This window comes from Ochotona curzoniae, unplaced genomic scaffold (genome assembly GCF_017591425.1).
Source record: "Ochotona curzoniae isolate NIBS_2020 unplaced genomic scaffold, NIBS_Ocur_1.0 contig_3498, whole genome shotgun sequence".
In the NCBI taxonomy this organism is placed as follows: domain Eukaryota; kingdom Metazoa; phylum Chordata; class Mammalia; order Lagomorpha; family Ochotonidae; genus Ochotona; species Ochotona curzoniae.
In genome coordinates this window covers 41,831,220-41,843,918 of record NW_024465885.1, presented here as the reverse complement: position 1 = coordinate 41,843,918, position 12,699 = coordinate 41,831,220, and the positions used below count along the sequence as shown (strand labels likewise).

Here is a 12,699-nt window from a genome sequence, read left to right as displayed (position 1 = left end):
TTTCCAAATGGGATGGGATTAAAAACACAGGTGTCTTTAATAACATTTTGGGATTAACTTGGGGCTCACATTCAGCTGATGTGCTCTGCTTCAGATCTGTCCATTTCCACAAGCAGCATGTATTGGAGCTGAGTTTTCTTCATTTCTATTGTGTGGTGCCAAATCTGTTCCAGTTTCACATACTTTAAATATAGCACATGAGTAAATAGTGGAGGCAAATATAAGATGGCTAGAACCATTGGGGTGTTTTTAGAACTCTTAATTTTAAAATACACTGGCATGGAGCACTATCAGTTCCCTACTTGATAAAATGAGATATTGCAGAGTTTGACTATTGATGATTGCGTGTGAGCAAAGTGATAGAAATTGGGGCAGTTAGAAAAAATTTGAATATGCTACCTTACAGAGAGGAACAATAAGCCTTAGGCAAATTGACTAGGAATCTGAATCTCCTACAACTTGAAAGGAGTAAATTCTGTCGAGTAGACGTAGTGAGATTGCAGAGTTCTTTTGTGTTTGGTATGTCAAATAAGGTTGCCGTTATATTAGACACTTAGAGTTACAGAATGTAAAAATTGAAGAGCACAATTGAGGGCATGCGAGTCCCCCATCTTAGATGAATGTATCGGGTTAAGTTAATAACATCACCTTCCATACTTTGCCATAGCATAGGACGCAACAAGTTTCTAATTGTCACCAGAGGTTAGGTGTTTTTCAACATTCCTTAAGTATTTTCAAGGAAATCATTATCTCTTTTGTGACTCCTAATATTATAACTCAGGCTCTATTTAGCTTTAAGGTATTGATTATCTTACTAGCATGAATTTCAGGATACCAAGAAAATATTCCCAAAGTGCATTGTGATCAGTCCACTTCCTAGTACAGCATTATTTACCTCGCATCTTTTCTTTTTTTAAAGATTTATTTATTTTTTATTGGAAAGTCAGATATACAGAGAGGAGGAGAGACAGAGAGGAAGATTTTCCGTCCCCAAGCGGCCGCAATGGCTGGAACTGAGCCAATCCGAAGCCAAGAGCCAGGAACTCTTCTGGGTCTCCCACATGGGTGCAGAGTCCCAAGGCTTTGGGCCGTCCTCAACTGCTTTCCCAGGTCACAAGCAGAGAGCTGGGTGGAAAGCGGGGCCTCTGGGATTAGAACTGGTGCCCATTTGGGATCCTGGGCACATGCAAGGAGACGACTTTAACCTCTATGCTATCACGCAGTGCTGGGCCCTTACCTCGCATCTTAAAAAATAGAACTACCACATATCATTGAATTTTCTTGAGAATCGAAGCATACTTCTTTGTACATTATATATATATATAATACATGTTATATATTTTGACCTTCTTGAGCAGTGACTTTCTGAAATCCACTGTACTTCTAAGACTCATTGAACAGAATACATATGACACAGTTTTATCCGTTTTCATTTTTGTTTTAATTTTTAAAATATCGCTTACATAATTGAGAAGGATCCACACCCATGTGGGCCTCTGATTAGGGTGGGAAAGGTCAAGTATGGAGGCAGGTGGGTGAGACTTTTTTCTCTCTTCTGTCTGAAGGGGAGGAGGGGGAGGGACCCATTCCTTACTCTCAAACCATATCAGCACTTAGGGGTAGGGGGCAGTCATTTGATGATACCTAGAGACATCCATATGGAGAAGAGGATTCTGGAGGTGTTACTGGAAATGATTTTAACAGTTTCCTGAGAAATTGTTGGTTTCGTTGCTCCAGGGTTGATAAAATCTCTCCAACTTCTATTGGTTGACAGAGTCCATCTTAGGATCGTGTTGCAAAGCTTGGCCAGGAGTTATCCAACTTGATTTGCTTTTCAAGCTCTGATGAGGCTGTCAGTATCACCTGCTGGCCTAGACGAGCTGGCTGTCATGTTCCACATGTGCATCTGGGCATGCTGTCCCATGCACAGGTATCAGCAACTGAGGAGGCCCACTTCTGATAACCACACTCCAAAGTCAGACCACACATCCTGTGGTTTTCCCTGTCCCCGTGGTCCAAGTCCAGTGGTCTAATTGGGGTGTCCGCAAGAAACCTTGCCTGGGGTGACCTCAGACTTGACTCCTGTGTGTTCTAGCCAATGTAGAGTCAGGTTTAGTCTGTCAGCTGCACCAGCCAGTGCACAGGTTGGGGGATGCAGCTTTCTGGTCAGTTCCACACCAGCTCCATATCTCATGCCAACCAATGGGTGCTGCAGCCAACCCAGCCAGCCAGCTGCAAACCCAGTCCTTACACGTACCAGAGGGTGCTATAGCCTAGTCTGGGTGACCCCCAGTAACCTCTACCAGCCCTGATTTTTGCTTGTGTCAGCCTCTGCTGTGGCTAGTCCAGCTAAGCCCACATCTCTTCCAGCATTTGTGCACTCATGGATGCTGTGGCCCAGCTCATCCTAACCCATCCCTACCCCTAGTCCCCATGCATGCTTACATCCACACTTGCTGCAGCTTAGCTCATCCTCACATGTCCCAGACCTGGATATCAAGTATGCCATCAGGTACCACAGCCTTGTCCAGCCTGGCCCACCCTCAGCCCTGGTTCTTGTGCTTACCAGTGGTAGGTACAGCCTAGTAGGGGAATGCCCTCTTGCCAGACATGCTCCCAGTTCTGGGACCTTGTGGCTGCCAGGGGGTACTTCAGCCCAGCCTGATGTGACTAATACCCATTTTCTGAATTTGCCTAACCTGGCTAACCCACACCCACTTTGGCTCCCTTTTACATCAGTAGGTCCAGCAGCCTAGCCTAGCTTCACCTGCTTCCAGACACAGCCAAATGCTGGCTGATGGATGCTACAGCCCTGTCTGGGCTGACCTTCTTCCACTCCCAACTCTCATGCTTACTTGGAAGCAGCTGTCTAACTGGTGAGTCCCAGAGGTTTCCCTGCTAGGCTCCCTCCCAGTCCTGATCTTGCATGTTCCAGTGGGTACTGCAGCTCAGCCTGAGATGGCCTGGCCCCAGTCTTAGCATTTGCCAGCAGATGCTATGGCCTGGCTAAGCCCAGTCTGTACCCAGTCCAGCTCTCACCAATGGGTGCAGAAGCATAGTCCAGCCAGGCCTACTCCCAGGCCCAGCTCTCATGTGAATTGGCAGGTGTTGTGGTCTAATCCTGTCTATTTCTCATGCCAATGTGTGCTGTGGACTGACCATGATTGGCCTGCCTCAACAGCTGGCTCACACATATGCCAAAGGGTGCTGCAGCCCAGCTTGTTTTGGCCTCTCCCAGCCCTGGTTCTTGCATTTACCAGTGGGAGCGGCAGCTTATCAGTGGAATGCTCCCAATCTCCCTACGAAGTCTACTCCCATCAGCAGATCTCAGATGTTCTGGCAGGTGCTGATACCCAGACTAACATGGCCAACCCCCAGTTATGACACTCACTCGTGGGTACTGTGGCGTTAGTGAGTACTGGAGATTTGTCCAGTCTGGCCCATTCTTAGATTCAACCCACATGCACGCTGGTGGGTGCATGTAGGTGCCCAGCTTGGTCCACCCACAGCCCTGGCTCTGCACTTGCCAGCAGGAGCTGTAGTCCAGCAAAGGAGTCCCCAGAGTTTCTGCACCCATTGCCAGTACCAGATTGTGTGTATGCTGGCAGGAGCTTCCACTCAGCTTGGCATGGTCCACCCTCAGTCTTAACTCTCACTGTTGGGTGTGGCAGCCTAGCCCAGCCAGGGGTGGTCCACACCCTGTCCTGCATCTCATGCGTGCCGGTGGGTGTTGCCTGGCTTGTCCCCCATCCCGGACCGCACAAATGGTGATGAGTACTGCTGTGTCGCCTGGCCTGGCCTTCGCATATGCCAGTGGGTGCTGCAGTCTGGCCCCACCTGACCTCCTTCCAACCCCATCTCCTGTGTCAGGCAGGTTCTTAGGCAGTAATTTCTGTGGTCTGTCACCAACCCCATTTCTCTGCATAAGCAGGCTGGTTCTGCAGCCCCACAAAATCAATCACACAATTCTCCTATAGAATCTGCCCCCAGATTTGTTTTGTGTTCTGGTGGTGTGGCGGCCCAGTCTGACATGGCTCCAACATTCATGGGCATGTAATGCAGCCTAGCCCAGCTACATATGCCCCCAAGCCCCTCTATTGCATGTGGCTGCATGTGGCAAGTGATGTCATTTAGCCTGGTCCAGGTCTCCCATGTGTGCAGGTGCTTTGGCCTGACCCAGACATGCCCTATGATTCCCTCTTCTAAACCACTCTGTCTCAGCTCCCTTCCTTGTGAATGCAGTGTGTGGTTTGTGGAAAACTCCAGAAGTCATTTCTCTCCAGTCAAACATGCCCCCAGCCACTCCCACTCAGTGTGTCCCCAGATCCCCTTCCCTGGGCAATCTGTAGTTCCCCTGGCTGTGGGGTTGGGGGGGTATATCCCTGCCCAGTGCTCCCTGCATTTTTTACTTATATTAAAAGAAGAATAAGCAACTATGCTGATATACTGATAATTAACACAAACTTGGCATTAACCAGGCACAGAATGCCAGCAGCTGTTTTTCTCCTATGTGCTAGGTTGTGTTGCCTAGGTACAACACGACCTAAGCAGTCACCTACAGCTGGGGAGTTTTATCATTTTGCAAGATGCTTTTATGACTGATTTACAAACTTCTTTTTTTCACACCGCTTAACAGCTATAAAATATTCAATTGTGTAGGTATTATAATTTAATTATGGTTATTCCCTTGTTCAATGATAAGGCTATTTCACCTTTTTTTCTTTTGATGAATTCTGCCATGACAAGCACTTTATACAGGTTATTATTAACTACATCAATTATTTGGTGTTATATAAAACCCAGTGCCTTTGGGGTTCCTGGAGAGTATTGGGTTAGTTGGCATTACACTAAAAGGTTCAATGAATTATGGTTTTGATTCTCATAGTCTCTCTTTAAAATTCTTTCTCTTTTCCCTTGATGTCAATTTGTCAGTTACTCTAAGTGTGTTTTCTTCATCAGATTTCACTTCTTCAATCCCATTATTTTAATGATTCTAGATGCAAAACCACATAACTTATATGGGAAGAATAAGCAGATATTTTCTAAGCATCTTAAAAATAAAAAAATCTATATTTTATTAGATAGAATCACTAGTCTTGTTCATCAGGTGTTTATTTTTAAAGTAATCTTCAGATTTCCAAGTTGAGGAGTGTTGCTTTACTATACTTAAAAGTAAATCGATAAACAATAAGAAAGTGAGAGATTATTCTCCCTTTGTGAATGAGAGAAAACAAGAGGGAGGCATTGTAATACCTGGGGTTGAGAAAATGAAATGAACTGGTTAGCTCTGGCATAGCTCACTCCCTAGACGCATGTAACCTACCATGTGGTTTAGTGTGTTGTTGAGTAGTCATTTCATCTAGGGCTCCATGACATGTGTTTCATGACACATGGGGCTACTGCTTGACATATTTGTAATGTGATGAATTATCAACCATGACTGCTCGTGCTAACTTCTGAATATCAACACTTAGCAGCTGGCTTCCACTTACTGGTGGATTATTCTAGCAGTTCTCAAGGGAAAATACCAAAATGTACAAACTATTATAGCATGCCTTTGTACTGGCTTACAAAACCTCCAGGGTGGTATTTTTGAAGTAGATTTGGCAGAATGCAGGGCTTGGAATTGCCAAATGCAAATGTGAAGAGAGGATGCCAGGAGGCTCTCAGATGGCTCAGCTTCCCGAGAAGCCAGAATTCGCCTTTGAACAGAGGATGGAAGGCAGGAGCGGATGGCTGAGAATCCACACAGACTGGCTCTTAGTTTCATAGGCTCCTGTTTACCAATTACTTCTCCATTTAGCCAGAAGATCTCCTCAAGTACAGCAGGTGGGAATGATAAGAGAAATGTTTTATGATGTGAGAAACAGGTTTGGAATTATTTTGCTGCTGGTCTCTCCTTTTTTTCTTACACACACACACACACACACACACACACACACACACACTCTCAACTAGAAGTTTATGAGTTTTGAAGAGTTATTTCTTTTTCAAGATTTATTTATTTGTGCTTACTTTAGCAACACATATACTAAAATTGGAACGATAGGAAGAACATTAACATGGTCCTTGTGCAAGGATGACACGGTTGAACTGCTTCTGTGAGCAACACACTGGTCTGCACTCCAGCACCCACTGGTACTTGTGAGAGCTAGGGTGGGTTTAGAATGGGCTGGGCTAGGTCTTGGCTCCTGCTGAACCACATGAAATCCTGTGTCTGGGCTCAGACCAGGTATTGATGGGCTTTAACACCCAACAGTAAGAGCCAGAACAAGTCTGGGCTGATTGAGCAAGGCCACTGTTCTTGCCAGGACAGGAGGTGGACACAGACCCAATAGAAGGGCTTAGGAAACTCCTTTGTCAGGATGCGTTCCCTGAAGGTGGGTGCAAGCATCAAGGCAGCCCAGACCACACCAGATTTCCGTACCCGTTGCCATATATATGAGTCAGGTCTAGGGACAGACGAGGCTGGGCCAGTTCATAACATCCACTGGCATATCTGAGAAAAGGACAAAGTGCATGAGGAACTAGGTTGGGCTGCAACACCAGCTAATTCACATTAGGGCCAGGGCAGAGCAAAGACTGGAATGGGATAGACTGCAGTACTCACCAGCAGGAGCTGGACTGGGGCAGACTATACTGAGCCAGGCTGCACAATATGATAGTGGACGCTGAGGTGAGGTGAGCCATACCAGCCTGGGGTCAGTGGGTACTGGGTTTGTGAGTCCCAGGGTGAGGGCAGCATCCTGTGGGGCTTGAGTCACCTGGTGTGGGAACTGGGGCCTGCTTCCTAGATGGGTTCTGAGTTTGTGAGCACCAGGGACCAGGGATCTGGCAGGGCTTGGTTGCTTGGCCCAGGTTCTAGACCCACCTGTGTGGTAGGTGCCAGGCTCATGAGCCGCTGGGGTAGGGCATCTGGTGGGGTTTGGGTTGCTTGGTCTGGGTTGCTGTGCATGCCTATAAGATGGGTGCTAGATTCATGAGCCCTAGGTGTAGGGGATCTAGCCTTGGGCTCAGGTCATCTGGCCTGGGTCCTTGGACTTGCCTGCAAAAATATGTCATTCTAGGTGAAAAAGGCAAAGCAGTGGATGCAGACCCTGATGCACATGGAGAATATAGTAGTCCATTTGTTACTATAACAGAGGAAGGAGAACAGAGAGAATTGGATGTCAGCAAAAATCTGGGTGAATGAACTTGATCGACTATGTCAGTCCATGGACATGGGGAGGGTTGTTTCACCCTTGGATTGGCAAAACTGACAGCATTTCAGAACTATCCAATCTGCTTGTTCAAAACATTCATCACATTGGGGCCCTTGGTTGATATTGAGTGGCAGTTCCCCATCCCTGAGTTCTTGGACAATTACGAAGCTGGGTTTGGCTTCTCCCTTTATCTCTCCCCTTCACCCAGGGTCAAGCAGAAATAGAAAATTTGGAAACAAAGATTTCACCTACATTTTCCTAACCCTTGATCCTTTCCATCCTGACCAGAGTTAAAGAGAAGAATCAGAAAGAAGGGTCTTGCTAGTTTCACTACCCAAATGATTACATGGCCAGAACTGAGCTGACCTGAAGCCAGGAGCCAGGGGCTTCTTTCAGGTCTTCCATGCAGGTGCAGAATCCCAAGGCTTTGGGCCATCCTTCACTGATTTTTCAGGCCATAAGCAAGGAGCTGGATGGGAATCAGAGCATCTGAGACATGAATTGGTGACCATTTGGAATTCTGGCACTTGGAAGGTGAGGATTTAGCCATTGAGCCTTTGTGCCAGGATCAGAGTTATTTATTTTTTTTTTTAAAGTTAGAGAGAAAAAGTAAAAGAAAAGAGAGAGAGAGAGATTCTATCTGCTGGTTCACTCTCCTTCAAATGGATGTAATGGTTGGTTGGACCCGGCTGAAGCCAGAAGCCTTAAACTCCACCCATGTCTCCCAGTCAGGTGGCAGGGGCCACAGTGCATAGGCCATTTTCTGCTGCTTTCTCAGGCACTTTAGACATAGAGAACTGCATTAGAAGCAGGACAATTGAGACTCCAGCTGGTGTTCATATGGGATATTGGCATTACAAGCAGAAGCTTTATCCACTGTGCCATAATGCTGGGCTGAGATTTGAGTTTTAATCTTGACCATAGCAATCACCATCTCTTTGGCTTAAGTCATTTAATTTCTCATCTAAGAGGTGAGTTCGGATATATAATCTGTAACGGTTTAGTACAGAGAAGATTAGAAGCCATATTAACCAGAATGTAGGTGAATACTTCCATCTGTTGATTCAATCCCCAAATGGCCTCTGAAGCCAGGAGCCTGGGGCTTTTTCTGTATCTCCCATATGACCACCTAGGCCCAAGGGCTTGAGCCATCTTTCACTGCTTTCCAAGTCACATTAGCAAGGAGCTGGTTGGGAAATGAAGCAGCCAGGACACTAGTTGACATCCATATGGGATGCTGGTGCAGGCAGAGGTTTACGTACTATGCCACTGTGCCAGTCCCCTACTCTTGAAGACGTTGGTTTTTCTACTTACTATTTTCTGGATTCTTTTTTCAGTGGAGGGTTAAGCTGGTGATTAAAGAAAATTGAAGACATATCACTGCAAAAGTAAAAGGAAAAGGAAAGAGGACAGAGAGTGGGAAGTATCATTATAATCTTAAGTCCATATATAAGAAATAGAAAGTGTCCCCTTAAACACATAAAAAAAGGAAAATTACAAAAAGTGTTTGATTTCCTCAGACATTATTTGGTGAGATTTCACACTAAATAGCCCATGAAGGTGACAGATCACCAGTCTGATAAAATTCAACGATCAGATGTTGCATTTCTTTTTTGTTCCTTTCCAAAATCACTATATCCATATGCCCTAGTACCGACAAACATAGAATCTATGTTTGCAATGACCAGAAAGCATATTACTTTCTGTTCTGGTGCCTTAGACCGCTCGGCCATCCTAACGCATAGCATATTACTTTCTAAACGTGTTTTACAACAATCCAAGAAGTCTCCTTTGTGTCAATGACTGATTTTGACTAACTGGGGGGTGGTGAAATAGCATCCAAGGGTCCCAGAAAAAATAAAAATTGATTCCAACTAAAACACAAGCATTAAAATGGCAGGGCTGAGCTAACCTGTAGCTTGTTAACTAAATCTGAACTGAGTCAACATGGCCAGTATGATACTCATAGAATATATGCAGCCTTTATTAAAAACAATTAAGAGATTAATGGGATATCTATGGAAATTGTAACTGAATTTACATTTTAAATGTAAAAAAACCTCCACTTTATTAAAAAAAAAACATTTATTTTTATTGGAAAGGCAGAGGTGTAGAAAGGAGACACAGAAAGATCTTTCAATTGCTGGTTCACTCCCCTCCCCGTACTGCCCCCCCACCAAAGTGGCCGCAATGGTCAGAGTTAAGCTGATCTGAAGCCAGGAGCTGAGCTTCCTCTGGGTCTTCCATGTGGTTGCATGGTTGCAGGGCTTTGGGCCATGCTCTGCTGCTTTCCCAGGTCACAAGCAGAGCAGCCAGGACAGGAACCGATACTCACATGAGATCCTGGTGTTTGAAGGGGGATCATCTGCTCATTGAGCTATTGTACCGGGCCCTATGTTTTAAATTTGCTTAACATATTTTAACAAAACTGCTTTTCTGCCTTTTCTCCTCTGAATTTTTCTTCTTATCCCAGACAGGCTACTTGGTTGACACTAGCCATCACATAAAACCTTGAGAGCAACAGGGAGCAGTGCAGCTGATACTATGGAAGACCCTGTGACCAAGGCCTTCCCAGAGTCTGGTGGGGTGGGGGACAGGCCAAGCATGTCACAGGTCCTCACTGGCTGGATTCTCTGGGGCTTGTGGTGCTCCTGCTCTGTGCTGCAGCCAGGATATGGTCTTGATGTGTCAGGACCCCAGGTCCATCACTGGGTGGGCTGCTGTGGTGGGCTTTTTCAGTGCAGTGGCCACTTGGCTCAGCTTAAGAAGTGTGTGAAGATTCTATGATGTCTGTGGTTGGTTATTTGGGGCAAATATATTTATACCTTTGCTCTTGTGAGATAACAAAGGATGCTCTGATTTGTTCACGTGGCTTAATTAATAATCATAATGGATGGAAAAAGCCCATGCTCCTTTTATTTTCTAGACATGCTACGGAAATGAATTATTTTTAATTTTCTCTGAGTATGCTTATCTTTGTGAAGCCCCTGTCTAGTTCTTCTAACTATGGAGAAAGCAAAGATCCTGATAGGGAAAAGAGAGTAAGTAACTGGAGTGGAGCGATCTGCTCTAAGGGAATATTCATGGAAATAATGACTCCTCGGAGCTGGAGAAAGGATGCTCCTGAGATCGCCAGGCATCCTAAAGTCTACATTGCTGTCGGGCTGATCATCAGCTGAATAACTCCTGGAAATTGTCAAACATCTGTTAACCTCCATTTCCTCACCCACCACATAGTAATTGCCATGAACAAAGCCTAGTGCCTCCGATTGCTGAGCATTACAAGACATGAGACGGGAAGTCTCACCTTTATTCTGATTACAAAATAAGACTTATTTTTTCAGTACTTGCATGCAAGTCTAAAATCTCACAGCATTAGCAAGGAAGATAGATTCTTTCTGATGTTCTCACAGGCTTAAAAAGTCAAGCTTTCATAGCTCTCCATGTCGGTGCTTCAAAACTTAATCCTAAATCCTGTTGGGCCCTGGGGATTATCTTCTTTGGAGGTTCCAGTCTTTTCCAAGGCTACATGGATATCTCTGTCCTGCTCGTCTTCCCACATTATGTGTGTCTTGCTGTATGGCTAAAGGACCTGGAATATAAGTAGACATGTGGTGCAGGCTGAGAAACTAAAGTGCCTGAAAATGTCCTCTCCTAGGTAGGAAAAAGAAGCGTGAAGGGTGCACTTCTCATGCTTTACTGTGGAGTTTGTGAACAGGGTGATGTTACCATTTTGTCTTGTATTGTAGAGATTGGTGTTCTATTACTACAGAGCAAATCACCACAAATTTGGAGGCCAAAAGCCACAGAATCTCTATGTCCTAGGGTGCATACCTGATGGGTGCTCTGCTCATAAGCTGGAAGTCAAGGTGTCAGTTGGGACAACTTTGATCTGTGGCTTGGGGTTCTTCCCAAACCCAAACTGTAGGCAAAATTAATTTTCTTCTAGGCAGCAGATGAAGATCTTTATGCTTGTGCTAACTTCTTGGAGAGGCTCCCTGCCCACTGTCCTCATGACCACTTTGTCAGGATCAGAAGGAACGAGCACTGCGATTGCTTCTAGTCTTCATTAAAGCTTGCCTAGTTAGGATATTCTCCTTTTCTCTTAACTCAGGGGCAGCTGATTACATCTGCAAATTCCTCGTGCCACATAAACCATAAGCACCCCATCCATGATCAAAGGTATTGTCCGGGGGACTGCTCCTGGCTGAGAATCACTGAAACAAGGTCTCTGGTTTGCAACTTAAAGAAAAGCTTAGAGACACTTTAAAATGAGATGGTCTCAAAAGTATCTCCTTCCTGAACCTGGGAGAGTCTAGCAAAGGAAATTCTAGGACTCAGCCCAAGATGAGGTGGAATTTCGCCTTTCTGAATCATTCATGGCATGAACAGGACTCAGACTGTCTTGTATGCTCTCAGAAGAAATTTAGAGCCAGTCAGCCTGCTGGGGTAGGAGGTAATGTTACAAAGGAGGTCACTTTGCAGAGGGCATGGTGCTTTCAAGGAATGCTAGTAAATGACAACCTCAAAGAGTTGGACAGAAAGAAGGCAGCAGAAGTCACTGGCCAAATCAAGACTGACAAGGCTTCTAGCTTCAGCTGCCTCACTTGCAAAACTACTGATTCATTTCACACCTATTGTCTAAGGAATAAGGAGGCTGGAGACAGGTAGTTTTCACAACTAGCTTATAGATCAGAGATACTTTAGAGATTCAGGTTGTTCCGTCATTCGATTCCATCAGGCTTAAGGTGGTGGCGCTTCATTTCATGAACAGTTCTTGCTGCTGATGTGCCAGGCAACAGATCTCTGTATTGCCTTTGTAGGTGGGAAGAGGAGAAAGAAGAATGGAGAAAAAAACTCAAATACTTTGAAGAGTATTTCTAGATTCCTGTGTAATTGTGGATAATGGATGAGATCACAAGTTTGCCACCTTGGACATATTTTTCCTAGGAGAAAGTGTGGTCTTTCATTATTGGTTAGTTTATCATAACATTGCCTGTACTGAAGCTGCACACATTTATGCATGCCCTTTTCTTAGATTTCTGGAATATTGATATTCTTGAAGTGCATTACTTTTAAGGGTGACGTCACGTCAATGGTTTGCTGTAAATTGGAGTCTTTGAGTTCTTTATCATTGCAGCCTTGAGAAATCCTTGAAATGCTGATTCAGGCCTTATCTTGCACAGACATGGGGTGGATTGGGAAAATAAAGCCTCTCTGAGAGAATCTCTTGATGCATTGCAATAAATTTTATCATATGCCCACATCTTAATATCTCATGTTTTTTAATCAGAAATAGTTTTTGACTTGTTTTTCATTTTGCTTCTGATTTTTCTTATCCAAATACTGTAAACATTTTTTATTTTAATCTGATCAAAACAGACCCAGTTGGAAATCATGAATGATTCTTATTTCTACATTTTTTTGGAATTTTATATAAAATGCGTTCAATCAAGTAAATGTTAGAGGCAGAATGCCATGTGCTAGAGAGATAAAT

General features: G+C 44.7%; 1 pseudogene; it reads left to right on the top strand.

The window, feature by feature from the left end:
* The first annotated feature begins 6,007 nt into the window (after positions 1-6,007).
* LOC121156985 lies at positions 6,008-6,103 on the top strand (annotated as a pseudogene).
* Positions 6,104-12,699: the final 6,596 nt, after the last annotated feature.